This window comes from Styela clava, chromosome 10, assembly GCF_964204865.1.
Source record: "Styela clava chromosome 10, kaStyClav1.hap1.2, whole genome shotgun sequence".
Lineage (NCBI taxonomy): Eukaryota > Metazoa > Chordata > Ascidiacea > Stolidobranchia > Styelidae > Styela > Styela clava.
The window spans coordinates 684144-700542 of record NC_135259.1 but is presented as its reverse complement, the minus strand read 5'-3'; the positions used below and the strand labels follow the sequence as shown (position 1 = coordinate 700542).

At 35.1% G+C, this 16399-nt stretch overlaps 1 protein-coding gene and 1 long non-coding RNA gene across 12 annotated transcripts in view; one reads left to right on the top strand and one right to left on the bottom strand.

Annotated features, from left to right (window-relative positions):
* The window catches only part of LOC144428077 (S-phase kinase-associated protein 2-like), a 287944-nt gene that overhangs the window by 58270 nt on the left and 213275 nt on the right, over nt 1-16399 (top strand). The window lies entirely within an intron of this gene.
* Nucleotides 1-16399, bottom strand: part of LOC120336989 (uncharacterized) — a 38057-nt gene that overhangs the window by 8954 nt on the left and 12704 nt on the right. Inside the window, exons 1-4 of one of the 9 annotated variants that reach the window (XR_013478057.1) lie at nt 10195-10634; nt 7389-7530; nt 6394-6616; nt 3889-4032 (exon numbers count right to left, since the gene is read on the bottom strand). This is a non-coding gene — a long non-coding RNA (uncharacterized LOC120336989). Of the gene's footprint in view, nt 1-73; nt 89-3888; nt 4033-6393; nt 6617-7388; nt 7531-10194; nt 10635-16399 lie in introns of those variants that run through there. The other 8 variants (XR_013478058.1, XR_013478060.1, XR_013478055.1 and 5 more) reach the window with 8 other exon arrangements.

Below are 16399 nucleotides of genomic sequence, written 5' to 3'. Positions count from 1 at the left end.
ATGAGCTAGTATGAAAGGGAGGTTTGAAGATCATAGTGCCAGTATTTGACAAGTCAAAGAAAGTTAAACTCACATATTTTATTATCCACATAATTTGTTTCTGTTATCATTCTCTTAGAAGTATTTTGTGGTTCTCGTGATTGCATCGCATACGGCACCGATGTCTAGCAATAGAATGATGAGAAATTAGATTAAAAAAGGCGATACTCGCATTCGCTGAATGCCCGTAAAATTAGAATTTTTCACATTATAAAAAATAAGGAACGGGTAGATATAATTGACAATCTTCCAAATACATGATATGTGGCTCAAAGTAATTACATTTAATCTCAAACAAACTTTGTGATATATATATGAAGACGTTGTTGAATTATTACTTGTCTTAGGGAATTGGATGGAGCAAGATTCGAATCTAAATTTACATGCGTGTCGAATGCATAGATTTTCTGGAATCGTATTGAAGATCGATTTCTCTACATCTTTTACCGATACAATATTAATTTATGTTTCTACTAATTGCAGCATCCGTTATATAAGATCTACCCTAGGGTGGTCCAAGGTTGCGAGGTTGGCGTGACACAAAAACTTTTGGCGATGTCTCGCGGGCCGCAGAACGAGAAAACCCAAAAGTGATAAAACATCGGGAGTTTACCCATTTGCTCCTTGAGAAATATCGTGATATTTTTGGCATTTTTCTTCATGTTTGATTTTGTAATGTCCGCTAAAATTATATTTTTTCGTGGTAGAAATTACTTGGAAACACGCCAGACCCCGTCATTGAACGTTGTTGGGGAAAGGTAAATACGTTTCCTATTTCTTGTTCACCCATTCTACACTTATTGTATGATGAATTTATATATTTGACTAATTTCGTTACTTTTAGCGTGATCAGGTCTAGTGGTATCGTCAAATGACAACCAAAATATATGTCTAAGATGAGACTCCGGACCCAGCTAAAAAAAAACTGGATTGCGCGGCGCTATGTCAGGTCTGCGTTTCGTCATTGCTGTCACATGGCCACGTCTCTAAAATTGAGAAGTTACTTAAGGCGAGCTTCATGTACGAAGTTTGGATGAAAGCGCGATTCATCTCATCAGCTTGATCATGTCTGCACAAGACAATTTATTTTCCTCGTACCGACCACGGGAAGTCATTTCCATCCTGGTAGAGTCTTGACGTTTATCTTCTTTAGTACACGCTAAAATTGTTCTACGGGCGCAAGGAATGTGTGCTAGGGCCGCGGTTCGGACCACCCTGATCTACCCTATAAAGCTCGGTACAAGCAGTACTTAATCATATTCATGTAACTTCTATCCTGAAATCCCTACTGACATGCATTCTTAAATCATCATAGGTTGTTACTAGGGCTGGGAATGGTTAACCGGTTAACCGATTTCATATGGTTAACGGTTATGCTTTATTTTAACCGTTAACTGACATCTCAGGTACAAATCATCTTTATACCGTACAATTTCGTCAAATATGATTACGTCATCGCAAATTTATCTTTTGCGGCGTTTAATTCAAAAAAATCTTACTAACTGTGTGGGTAAGGAATCAATAAATGTAAAAAATAATGGAAGCACCAAGTTTGCTGATAATAAAAATTTACAATGATGAATTCAAAATCAGTTTTCGGTCGATTTCGAAATATATTGTTCACGATTTCATTGCAAAATCGGATATTCAATGTCATACAACAAGTGTGCAGTTGATGCCGTTTTTCTTTATGATATATATCTCGAAGTAGAATTTGCACATAGAACACTCAAAATTTGTCACATAAATGACGTTTAAGAACGGAATCGAGTTTTCTAAAATATTTCCACACGCCCGAACCACGCTGCCTATCTTTTGCAGCAGAGGAAACATGAAACTATCTCGATTCGTGAATAATTTTGAGCGATACCGGAATAAGAACACGCGGAATTGCTTTATGACCATTATGACGTAACAAGCTGAAATTATAATCATTACCTCAAACGTCACGCGGCGGTTAACCGGTTAACCGATTAATTTCACCCGGTTGACGGTCAAAGAGTTTTCCCTAAAATTCCCAGCCCTAGTTGTTACTGTTCCATCCGAATGTTGGCCAGGGTAAATATTGACGTTTTTACGTAAACTGCGAAGGCGCGTCTGACGCACTAAACAATAGTATGATGTGAGTTTGTTGATTAATTAGGATAATTGGTAAATTGGAAGCGCAATAGTTGAATATCTTGTCTCAGTCTATCTCAGTATTCGGTGTGAATCAGTGTTTACAGGTGCTGTATTGTTGGTAGTACTCGTTATGTATCTGTTGGAAATACCAATTTGTAAATTTACAAATTCTTGTAAGAACTGAGGTTTTCAAGTGTAATACAAATATATTTCAGGGCAGTATTACAGTTAAACTAACATAGTAACTACTGCTTTAATATTTTTGTCATAAAACTTGAATTATATTTACATCAGAGCATATTTCGTTTGGTTGTGTTACTTGTAGAACCAGGACATAACGTATGTATTATACTAAATTAGGTTTTGTATGTGTTTAATCTTTATCGTGCTGATTGACTTGAAATATAGAGAGTTGTGATATTATAATACTGCAAAATTGAGTTGTCTATCCGTATGAAATATTGAGTTTATGTTCCTTGTTTTCAGCAGATGCCATGTTCCTGATTCTATTCCAAGTTCCACCGTGTTGACTGTTTTTGTTTTGAATAAACTACACAGATTCTTAGTTGAATTACATTGGGACAGCACTTTAAAGCACAGACAACATGCTAAAACACTTTGCCCTCTCCTATCAAACACTGGTAACTGGTTCAGAAACAAATCGTTTAGTTCGTAACAGGACTTGTTTATTGGGGGCGCGTTGTCGAAATCTCTAACCACTAATAATAAGCTACGAATGTAAATTTTATTTTTATTTTGAATAGTCGGAAACATTTCTAAAATATTGCATTTGAAGAATATCCTAACGTGAAAACCAGAAGAATGAGCATGTATTCAAGTATTCAAAATGGAAATGAAACATTACTAATGTTTCTAGAGAAAGATCAAAAGCTTCCTTCATCACCCTTCCGAAAGTTGCAAAACCATCTACACATACAGCTAAACTCACATCTTCCATTAACCTTCTGATTTCTGGTTTTCTTCTCGCTAAAGATATTTGATTTTTGAGTCGATTTCTCATGCTCCACATTTTTAGGGAATATTTGCAAATGAGCGTTCTTGGCCTGAATCGCTTGTTATCTGGATAAAAGAACTCAATTCATATATTTTGTTGGAATCATTATGACGTCATACAAAACCTATGTCTTAGCAGTTATAGGTGGATAAAGACGCCGAAACGGCAAAATTATAACCGCATATAGAAGTATAGGCTGAGGTATGTTTCGTGATTATGACGTGTTGTTTCGGCCATCCACATACATATGTCGGTTCTTTTAATCACGCGCGTATCAAGTCTTGCGATCTGGTGGATATCGATATTTAATTTTTTTAATTTATTGCGGAATTACTGTGCGATCATTGTCGACGAGACGCTAGGAAAATTATAAGGATAAATTTGCAATCCCCATCTCCAAATTAACTTTATTTTGATTGTTATATTTCGTATCGGCTTTGATCTTCCTTATCGTCACTGTAAAATGAAAAAGTGAACAATATCTTTGCTACTGGCCTCAGAATTCGTTGTATTTTCTGTCACATCCATGTTTTTGCATTAAATATAAACCATGGAATGTCGTCATTGCGGATCGGTGAGAATTTCTGATATGATTGACTTAATGTTATACTTCATTAAGAACTTGTATCAATGTTTCGAAATTTACAAATGTGAATAAGATGATTCTTTAAACAGGGATATTGTCGAAAATATCGTACGTCTCAAAAACTTACGCATGTCATTATTCTTCTCCAAATCTTTTTTGTTGGAATCTTTTCTTCCATCAGTGAATTGAAACACTGTTATACAAATCTACATTCTACGTTGGTCAGCATACATAGATAGACAAGCAGGGAATCGCCTGTATCGGTTTTTATCTGCAATCAAATTATAAGTCATTAAAACAGTGTTTATATTCATTATGACGTCATATTTGACCGGCCTGGTAAACAAGGAATGATACAGTAATGATGAAAATTTAAATACCAAAAAAGTGCCAACGTATAGCACTTACGCTTCTAACATTTTTACAGCTGAGCATGACTTGAAACATGTCTAAATAAATTCAGTCACTGAACCATTGAGTTGAAAGGAAATTGGCACGAGGAACGTCAATAACAGCAATCGCGATTTAGTGAGTGATAGCCCATAATTAATGCTGATAATTTAAAACGACCATAACACTGAGACGTTTCTATTGGAAATTTGCTCAAAGTCACGAAAACTCAAAGTGAAGATACCGACGACTACTAATATACCAAGAGATACTGACACTATGCATAGAGAGTAATAATGATAATGCGAGTTAGTAAATGTCAACTGACGCGAGGCTTGAATCAGTTCGTGTTAATTTGATTAAAAAATAACTATGAGGTATTGAATTCCAAATAGCTGAATCTCGCGGAAGAAAATCTCGAAGCATAGAATATTTTGTCTGGTATTTCACTGACTGTAAACGGGTGAGAACTCACAGTAAACCGAATATGACGGCTGAAATTGTTAGACTTCCCAATGCATAACGCGAACTTATGGTTGTGACCATTTCTGTTTACTCATTGTCACCATCCAGAATTAAAACTAAAGGTAAGAAGAATAAGCTTTAGGTAGATCGACTTGAGACAAGAGTTAAAAGAAAATAAAACTTTAGAGTTAAGGTGTATGTCGTATATGCGATAATATCTAAAAAATTCTGGCAAGCAGGTTGAAATATTAGAAATACCGTATGAAGAAAATACAGCGTAAATGATAAATCGTGGATAACTTTTTCATTTCAACCTATTTGTGACCAATGAGATTATGTACCGGCCCTTCATTTACTAAATTATATCTGAGATATTACTAAACATTTACTAAGTAACTGAAGAACGGACCAACGCGCCAACAATACTGAAAAAAATCTGAAAATCACATATCCAGTATTCATTAAGTTACCGTTTGGTCATTGACAGAAATAGACCGAATCTAACTTCCTTGCATTTGAAATGATTCTTTTTTTTTTCATTACTTAAGATTATTTGGCATTTGTTAAATATATATATACATATACAAAATCCTTGTAGTAGAACATATAAAGTAGCAATAAACTAGAAGCAAACATTCCCTTTTGAATGGTCTAGCTAGGAGACTTGGTTGTTTTCTTTACAGAACCGTGTTCGTGTTCGAGATACCACTATATATAACATTGCAGAGTCGGAAACAATTCACGACCAACTGAAAATCCCAGATATAATCAGTTAAAAATTCATTGGAAATAAAATTTGCAATGGACTACATTTTTCAAGATATTAAGAAACGAGCAAAACTAAAGCGTATACGTCTTTAACTTTTATTCTAAATATAAACTTTTATATGCGTCGGAAGTGCAACTGAACAGCTAAAAGTACTGAAAGCTAAAAGTGATTTTTTTTAACAATTTACAAATTCAACCAAAACTTGTTTTTGATGGCGAAAAACAAAAATTACAATTAACTATAAACCAAACAAGCCTATTCCTTTTTGATCGCGACATAATTGCTTTCTGTACAGTAACGCGTTATATTTGATACTATTATACAATATTATCAAGTTTGGAACCATTAACGACTAAAAATAGTATTTATGTTTGCAATAGTTTAGACAGCTTCATACCTTCAGATATGATGAGATACACTATCAACAGAGGAAAGTTTATCAATGAACTACGAATCAAACGTTTTTAATTTTTTACGTCCAAAATAAACATATATACTAAAATTGGCATTCGATATGCACATATTCAAGCCATGCCATGCAGTCATGGGCATGTATTCCGTGATTCTGAAAATTAAATATTTCTGTTGTTGCTAGGAAAGAATTAAAAGCTTACTTCATTAGCGTTTCAATAGTTACAAACCCGCCTGAAATAAATACCAAACTCACATTTCACCGGAATTACCCTATTGACCATAGTCCATAGTATATCATACTTTGGGTTCTTCCGCAGGTAATCCAGAGTGAATAAATGAGTGCGTGAACTCAAGTTGGGGTGAAATAATTTTATTAAATGACGATAAGATTACCGACTATACGAAAATTAAAATCAAATCAATTTCTCGTGTTGTGACGAGATTTCGGGACCACTTCAAACTTGCGCAATACAACATTTTGAAAAATATGAGTGATTATATTAATTCAATAATTTGGATTTTAGCAAAACATTACGTTGATATGTGAATCAGAAGGTTCCTCAAAAGCATTATATCCAAAAAAAAATATTACACCTCAAAATCTTACGCCTCTCATTAAGCTTCTCTAAATCTTTGTAGTCAGAATCTCCTCTTCTATCAATGAATTGAAACACCTTTATATGATTCTACACTCCACATTGGTCAGCAGCAAACGGCAAGTATTTGTCTGTATCGGTTTTTATCAACAATCACATTATAACTCCATAAATAATGTTTCTATTCATTTTGACGTCATTCTGAACCGATGGCCAGTCTGCTGGTGAATAAAAACGGATATAATGATTACAAAAGTTTAAATATCAAAAAAGTACAGACGTTTAAAATAAATATCTTGACTTAAACTTTCTCGACGTGTTGTAAAGAATTTGTACACGTACGTACAAACGTACGTATTTAAAACAATTTATGTAAGAATTCTATTATACATTTCTTTCAAAAAAGATTGTAATATTGGAGAAATTCGACCTCGCGCAGTTTCGACTACCACAGACTTAAGCCCACTACATGGCAAGAGTTTAAACTGCATTTAAACACCTTTATACAATTCTACATTCTACACTTGTCAGCAAACGTAGATAGACGAACAGCCAAATTAGATTCATTAAAATAGTGTTTATATTCATTATGACGTCATACTGATTTGTAAACCGGCCTGGAAAACAAAGCAGCATGAAATAATGATGCAAGATTAAATACCAAAAGTTACCAACGTTTAGGACCCACGCTATTGGCATTTTTCACAGCTGAGGATAACTTACAACATGCATAAATATATTTAGTCATTGAAACATTGGGTTGAAAAGAAATTGGCACAAACAATGTTAATGACAGCAATCGCGATTCAGTAAGTGATAGCCTATAACTAATGCTGGCAATATAACACGACCATACAACTGACACGTTTTCATTGTAAATTTGCTCAAAGCAAAGTCACGCGAACTTACTCAAAAGATCTTTGATCTCAATCTGGTTTACTTCATTAGCGTTTCAATAGTTACAAAATAGCCTAAATACAACAGCGAACTCACATTTCACTAAAATAGTCTTATTATCTTTTTCTCTTATCTGAATCTGGTTTGTCTTCTCCTCTTTTCTAAAAGAATTTGTGTATATTTCTCTAATGCTTCACAGTTTAATAAAAGTCGGTCTTTTGCTCGTATCGCTGACTCTCTGGAATAAAAATAAAGCATGTACTGCATTGTTTTAACTAATTATTGTTCATGAAGAACCTATTTCTAACATTTCAATGTGGACAAATGAAACATAAAAGGCTTAAGCTCAAGCGCACTCGTGTTTTCTGAATGTATGTGAGATTAAAGATTCTCACGCTCGAGAAATACCTGCAACAAGACCGAACAACTCATAATATTTAATTAAAAAAAATATCTTGACTAAAACTTTCTCGACGTATTTTTTACCAATGAGAATATGTACCGACCTTTCATTTACTAAACTTTATCTGAGATATGACTTAAAATTAGTAGCTGAAAAACGGGCCAACGCGCCAACAAATACTGAAAAAAATCTGAAAATCACATAGCCAGTATTGATTAAGTTACTGTTAGGTTATTGACAAAAATAGACCGTTTCTAAACTCCTTGTATTTGAAATGATTCATTTTTTCAATACTTGAGATCATTTGGCGTTTTTTAAAAACATATAAATGTATAAAATCGCGTTCGAAGCACCCCGTTCGTGTTAAAAAATTGATAAAACAAAATTTGCAATAGAATAAGAATCGAACATTTTTTTTCAATATCAAGAAACGAGTATAGTTATAGTATTATTAAAGCGTCTTAGTGTTTTACTTTGCTTCTTGATATTAACTTTTATGTGCGTCGGTAGGTCAACTGAACAGATAAAAGTACTGGAAGCTGAAAGTGATTTTTTGCAATCGCTGAAGACTTGAGCACACCGCACGACACCATTTTCAACTGCGTTATGCAGGTTCAGGAATTGCTCACAGTCGTCGGTTGCGGTCACGTTTAGTCGTAGATGCGCTTGTAGTAAAATATTTCTCCGAACCCGGACATGCAAATGAGAAATGGAAGATGACACGCAATATGAGCAGAGTTCAAAATCGTACTCCACAAAAGATTGTTCCAAATGTTTTCGGAGTCTCTAGTAAAGTCTGTATGGTTTTTTTTTAACCTCCACTGAGGAAAGTATTACTCAGTGCAGTGAGTGCACCTTAGCCCCTGATTCAAAAACAAAGAAGCCCAACGTTGAGTAACTTTTATGTGAAACGTTTGGATCTTTTTTACAAATCCTGCGCCAAAAAACAACCCCGCCACCGCTCTAACTAAAAAAAAGTAATTATCCAGTAAGGATTTGACTTGGGGTTAGGAATGCTGATTTTCCCGAAAATTAAAATTGTTAAATCATTTATAACACTAACTTGATGAATGATTTGCTAATTTGTTCTTTTAAAACTTGGCGGGGTGTTTGCCTCAAATGTCGCATTTTCCCATTATTGTCGGGGTCTCGGTAGAAAAGATTAAAATAATTATGTGCTAACTGATGACTTTCATTGCACTAGTTTGTTAAGTGCAGTTGTTTGAACTTGTTATTTAGACACAGTTATGTTGAACGACAGCTCTCCTATTAGGACTCAGTTCAGTTCTGAATATGATGACGCATGACGTCACGCAGTCGACGAATATCATCTGACGCAGTGTCCAATAACAGTATTTCGACAGTGTTTCGATTATTCACTGTAATTAGCATATTGATAGCAAGCAGCTAATATGCATTGTCACTGTCTAGCTTAATGTTTATTGTTAGTTAGTGTCTTCGGAGACGTTTCTGATGTTTAGTATTGGTTTTAGTATTCTCCGTTTTGCAGTTAGAAATACCAATTTGGATTGAAGTTAGAAGGTGCCCGATTGTAATTAAAATATAATTTTTGACTGCAGGTTAGGGCTGTATTATAGTTATACAAGATAAATAACAGCTGCTTTCATATTTTAGTCATGCAAGATACATTGAGTTCACATTGGATTAAACTTCATTGAATAGTGTCACCTGGGGATCTAAACATGGGGTAAGTATCTAATCAGTCTCAAATAAAGAAATCTATAAATAATTTTATGCATTTAGTTATCTGCTGATATTTGTAAATTTTAATTGCCACTGTACACTACTGTAAGATTTGTTTAGATATCCGCATGTTATATTCAGTTTGTTCATTGTTTTATGTAGGTTACGTTCGAGATGTCGATGTTCCTGATTTTGTTTCAAGTACCATCGTATTAATTGCTATGAAAGAATTAAACAGATTTAAAGTTGGATTCAATTGCGGCAAATCTTTGAGGCACAGAAAGTGAGATTGGCACTTTATCGCTGTGAGTCGAGTTGCTTGAAAGCTGAATATGGTTGAAATAATTCGATTTGGCTGGGACAGGGCATGGGGCACGTTGACAATGGTCTCCATTCACGTAAGCCAGGAAAGTAGAAGATTAACTCATTCTTAAATGTTATCAAAACAAGAAGAACCGTGTTCGCTCGCGATGTAATCAAGTGTGGATGAATGAGTGAGTGAGATCAAATCGGCGTATAATATAATTTCATAAAATGACGAGAAGATTACTGACTATACCGAAAATTAAATCAAAAATAAGTCTTATATTGTGACTAGATTTCGTGACTACTTCAACTTGGAAAGTAATGAATTTGAAAAAATACCAGTATCTGAAAGCTACAGACATGAGTAATTTTAGTCAATAATTTGATTTTGAACAAAACAACGTAAATATATGATTGCTTTTTAATGTGAATAAGAAGATTCTTTAAACAGGGTTATTGTCGAAAATATCGTACGTCTCAAGAACTTACGTATCTCATTATTCTTCTCCAAATCTTTGTAATCAGAATCTCCTCTTCCATCAATGATTTGAAACACCGTTTTACTACGTTGATCAGCATGCATAGATAGACGAGCAGGGGAATCGCCTGTATCGTTTTTTATCTGATATCAAATTATAAGTCATTAAAACAGTGTTTATATTCATTATGACGTTATATTTGACCGGTCTGGTAAACAAGGAATGATACAGTAATGATGAAAATTTAAAAACGAAAAAGTACCAACGGGTTGAAAGAAATGCACAAAGAATGTCAATAACAGTAATCGCTATTTAGTAAGTGATGGCCTATAATCAATGCTGATAATATAAAACGAACATAACACTGAGACGTTTCTATTGGAAATTTGCTCAAAGTCACGACTCACGAAAACTCAATGTGAATCTACCGACGACTACTAATATACCAAGAGATACTGACACTATGTATAGAGAATAATGGTAATGCGAGTTAGTAAATATCAACTGCCGCGGGGCTTGAAGCAGTTCGTGGTAATTTGATTTAGAAATAAACGAGAATATCGGTCAGAGACCGTTGACTTAACGATCGAAAGTTAGGGGATCCCCCAAAACAGCGCTCTTACTCAATAGTGACACTTTGTGTCCCATCACTAATCAAATAATATCTTACAGTCTTACTTACTTTGATCTTTGATCTTACTCTTACTTTGATCAATATCAAGAAACGAGTATAAATATAGTATTATTAAAGCGTATTAGTGTTTTACTATGTTTCTTGATATAAACTTTTATGTGCGTCGGTAGGTCAACTGAACAGATAAAAGTACTGAAAGCTGAAAGTGAATTTTTGCAATCGCTGAAGACTTGAGCACACCGCACGGCACGAGTTTCAACTGCGTTTTGCAGGTTCAGGAATTGCCTCATTGCTGCTCACAGTCGTCGGTTGCGGTCACATTTAGTCGTAGAAGCGCTTGTCGTAAAACATTTCTCCGAACCCGGACATGCAAATGAGACATAGCAGATGACACGCAATATGAGCAGAGTTCAAAATCGTACTTCACAAGAGATTTTTTCAAATGTTCTCGAAGTCTCTAGTAAAGTCTGTCTGGTTTTTATTTAAACTCCACAGAGCAAAGTATTACTCAGGGCAAACTTAGTTCCTGATTCAAAAACAAAGAAACCCAACGTGGAGTAACTTTTATGTGAAACTTTGGATCCTTTTTACAAATCCTGCGCCAAAAAACGAACCCGCCACCGCTCTGACTAAAAAAAGCAATTATCCAGTTAGGGTTTGGCTTGGGGTTAGGAATGCTGATTACTCCGAAAATTAAAACTTTTAAATCATTTATAACCCTAACTTTACGAATGATTTGCTAATTTGTTCTTTTAAAACTTAGCGGGGTGTTTGTCTCAAATCTCGCATTTTCCCATTATTGTCAGGGTCTTGGTATAAAAGAATCGAATAATTATGTGCTAAATAATGATTTTCATTGCACTAGTTCAGGGATAGCGAACTTTTTTCGATGAATGGGTCGAAAATAATATTTTTGTCGCGTAAAAGAAGAGAGTGGGTCACATATATTTAATCAATGTTTGTATCTATAAAAAAAACTTCTGAAACAAATCTTATGAGTTTCTGTTGGTGTTGGTGTAGTTTTGGGCTTTACTTATGCAGTACTTCTATCAGGGACTTTTTATGGCATTCGATTTTATGAAATAAGAGTACGAAAACACGGATATGAATTACCAAAAACGTTTATGACGATGCGGCAAACTATTTCACTGTTCCAAAGCGTTTGGAGGGAATTCCACTCTGATAGTGTTATATTTTTTGATCGGTTTTCAACCACATTAAGGCACTTCTACACTGCCCCGTTGTTATTTCAGATTTCTAGGTTTTTATTTCAAGTCTGAAATTTTTTTTTCTCAACGGCATTGTAGGCGATAAACTAATAAAAATCAAAGTGGCATCTAGTTCTCGTATTATCTCGACGTTGCGAGAAATAAACAGATCAATTGCATTGTTATGTCATTAACTATATCAGAGCCAATAGCTGAATAACGGTACACGGCGGAGCAGACTTGCGTCTAAGATTAGGGGTTTTGAAAATATCCATACCGGTTCAAAAATTAACAATTTGAGAATAAGCGATCGCGGCCCCGACGGTACATTATAATAGTTTAGTTATTGTTAGATTAATTTATGACCGGTTTTATCAATTTTTATTACTAATATGTTAGCATTTTATTTTTATTTTATTCGTGCCTTGGCGGGTCACGAATAAAACGCGGTGAGTCACTTTGTGACACGTGGGTCAGTGGTTCGCCATCCCTGCACTAGTTCGTTAAGTGTAATTGTTTGAACTTGTTATTTAGACACAGTTATGTTGAACGACAGCTCTGCTATAAGGACTCAGTTCAGTTCTGGATATAATGACGCATTACGTTACGCAATGGACGAAAATCGTCTGACGCAGTGTCCCATAACAGTATTTCGACAGTTTTCGATTAATCACTGTAATTAGCAAATTGATAGCAATCAGCTCGGATGCATTGTCACTGTCTAGCTTAATGTTCATTGTTAGTGTCTTCGGAGACGTTTCCGATGTTTAGTATTGGTTTTAGTATTACTAATTTTGCAGTTAGAAATACCAATTTGGATTGAAGTCAGATTCGGGGTTAAATCCGAAGTGCCCGATTGTAATTAATATATAGTTTTTGACTGCAGGTTGGGGCTGTATTATAGGTATATCAGGTAAATAACAGCGGCTTTTAGATTTTAGTAATGCAAGATACATTGAGTTCACTTTGGATAAAACTTTATTGGATAGTGTCACCTGGGGATCTAAAACATGGGGTATGTATCTAATCAGTCTCAAAAAAAGTAATCTATAAATAATTTTATGCATTTAGTTATGTGCTGATATTTGTAAATTTTAATTGCCACTGTACACTACTGTAAGATTTGTTTAGATATCCGCATGTTATATTCGGTTTGTTCATTGTTTTCTGTAGGTTTCGTTCGAGATGTCGACGTTCCTGATTTTGTTTCAAGTACCATCGTATGAAGTGTTATGAAAGAATAAAACCGATTTTAAGTTGGATTCAATTGCGGCAAAACTTTGAGGCAAAGAAAGCGAGAAGGGCACTTTATCGCTGTGAGTCGAGTTGCTTGAAAGCTGAATATAGTTGACAATAAATCGATTTGGCTGGGACAGGGCATGGGGCACGTTGACAATGGTCTCCATTCACGTAAGCCAGGAAAGCAGAAGGTTAACTCATTCTCAAATGTTATCAAAACAAGAAGAACCGTGTTCGCTCGCGAGGTTATCAAGTGTGGATGAATGAGTGAGTGAGATCAACTCGGAGTATAATATAATTTCATAAATTGACGAGAAGATTACTGACTATATACGGATAATAAAATCAAAAATATTTCTTACACTGTGACTAGATTTCGGGACTACTCCAATTTGTAAAGTAATGCATTTGGAAAAAATACCAGTATCTGGAAGCTACAGACATGAGTATTTTCAGTCAATAATTTTGATTTCGAACAAAACATAACGTTAATATATAATTGCTTTTCAATGTGAATAAGAAGATTCTTTAAACAGGGTTATTGTCGAAAATATAGTACGTCTCAAAAACTTACGTATGTCATTATTCTTCTCCAAATCTTTGTAGTCAGAATCTCCTCTTCCATCAATGACTTGAAACATCATCATACAAATCTACATTCTACGTTGGTCACCATACATAGATAGACGAGCAGGGAATCGCCTGTATCGGTATTTATCTGCAATTAAATTATAATTCATTAAAACAGTGTTTATATTCATTATGACGTCATATTGGACCGGTCTGGCAAACAAGGAAGGATACAACGAGAATATCGGTTGGAAACCGAAGACTTATCGATCGATAGTTGGGGAATCCCCCAAAACAGAAACTGCAGTTTCGATTCATCCGCTCTTGTAACTTGCGCACTGCGCATCGCACACACACACTCGGCGGGTCTCAAAATTCTCTCGCTTTACAAAAATCTAGATCACTATATCAATAATTGATTGATAACTCGCTAATTATACGACATAATTCGCCCAAATTCAATAGGCTTCTGGTCCGATATAAGATGAATGCACATGCGAAATCTGGAGCAGATTCAATCTCGCTTTCGTGAGATATCGCGTGCATCTAGCAGACAAACATACAGACATACAGACAAATACCTATCAACATACTTACTGATTGAAATCGATAAGTAATAATGATGAAAATTTACATACCAAAAAAGTACCAACGTGTAGCACCTACGCTTTTAACATTTTTCACAGCTGAGGATGACTTGAAACATGCGTAAATGAATTCAGTCACTGAACCATTGGATTGAAAGGAAATTGGCACAAAGAATGTCAATAACAGCATTCGCGATTTAGCAAGTGATAGTCTATAATTAATGCTGATAATATAAAACGAACATAACACTGAGAAGTTTTTTTGGAAATTTGCTCAAAGTCACGAAAACTCAATGTGAAGCTACCGACGACTACTAATATACCAAGAGATACTGACACTATATGTATAGAGAATAATGGTAATGCGAGTTAGTAAATATCATCTGCCGCGAAGCTTGAAGCAGTTCGTGTTAATTTGATTTAGAAATAAACGAGAATATCGGTCTGAGACCGTTGACTTAACGATCGAAAGTTAGGGGATCCCCCAAAACAGCGCTCTTACTCCGCAGTGACACTTTGTGTCCCATCACTAATCAAATAATATCTTACAGTCTTACTTACTTTGATCTTTGATCTTACTCTTACTTTGATCAATATCAAGAAACGAGTATAAATATAGTATTATTAAAGCGTATTAGTGTTTTACTATGTTTCTTGATATAAACTTTTATGTGCGTCGGTAGGTCAACTGAACAGATAAAAGTACTGAAAGCTGAAAGTGAATTTTTGCAATCGCTGAAGACTTGAGCACACCGCACGGCACGAGTTTCAACTGCGTTTTGCAGGTTCAGGAATTGCCTCATTGCTGCTCACAGTCGTCGGCTGCGGTCACATTTAGTCGTAGAAGCGCTTGTCGTAAAACATTTCTCCGAACCCGGACATGCAAATGAGACATAGCAGATGACACGCAATATGAGCAGAGTTCAAAATCGTACTTCACAAGAGATTGTTTCAAATGTTCTCGAAGTCTCTAGTAAAGTCTGTCTGGTTTTTATTTAACCTCCACAGAGCAAAGTATTACTCAGGGCAAACTTAGTTCCTGATTCAAAAACAAAGAAACCCAATGTGGAGTAACTTTTATGTGAAACTTTGGATCATTTTTACAAATCCTGCGCCAAAAAACGAACACGCCACCGCTCTGACTAAAAAAAGCAATTATCCAGTTAGGGTTTGGCTTGGGGTTAAGAATGCTGATTACTCCGGAAATTAAAACTTTTAAATCATTTATAACCCTAACTTTACGAATGATTTGCTAATTTGTTCTTTTAAAACTTAGCGGGGTGTTTGTCTCAAATCTCGAATTTTCCCATTATTGTCAGGGTCTTGGTATAAAAGAATCGAATAATTATGTGCTAAATAATGATTTTCATTGCACTAGTTCAGGGATGGCGAACCTTTTTTGATGAATGGGTCGAAAATAATATTTTTATCGCGTAAAAGAAGAGAGTGGGTCACATATATTTAATCAATGTTTGTATCTATAAAAAAAACTTCTGAAACAAATCTTATGAGTTTCTGTTGGTGTTGGTGTAGTTTTGGGCTTTACTTATGCAGTACTCCTATCAGGGACTTTTTATGGCATTCGATTTTATGAAATAAGAGTACGAAAACACGGATATGAATTACCAAAAACGTTTATGACGATGCGGCAAACTATTTCACTGTTCCAAAGCGTTTGGAGGGAATTCCACTCTGATAGTGTTATATTTTTTGCTCAGTTTTCAACCACATTAAGGCACTTCTACACTGCCCCGTTGTTATTTCAGATTTCTAGGTTTTTATTTCAAGTCTGAAATTTTTTTTTCTCAACGGCATTGTAGGCGATAAACTAATAAAAATCAAAGTGGCATCTAGTTCTCGTATTATCTCGACGTTGCGAGAAATAAACAGATCAATTGCATTGTTATGTCATTAACTATATCAGAGCCAATAGCTGAATAACGGTACACAGCGGTGCAGATTTGCGTCTAAGATTAG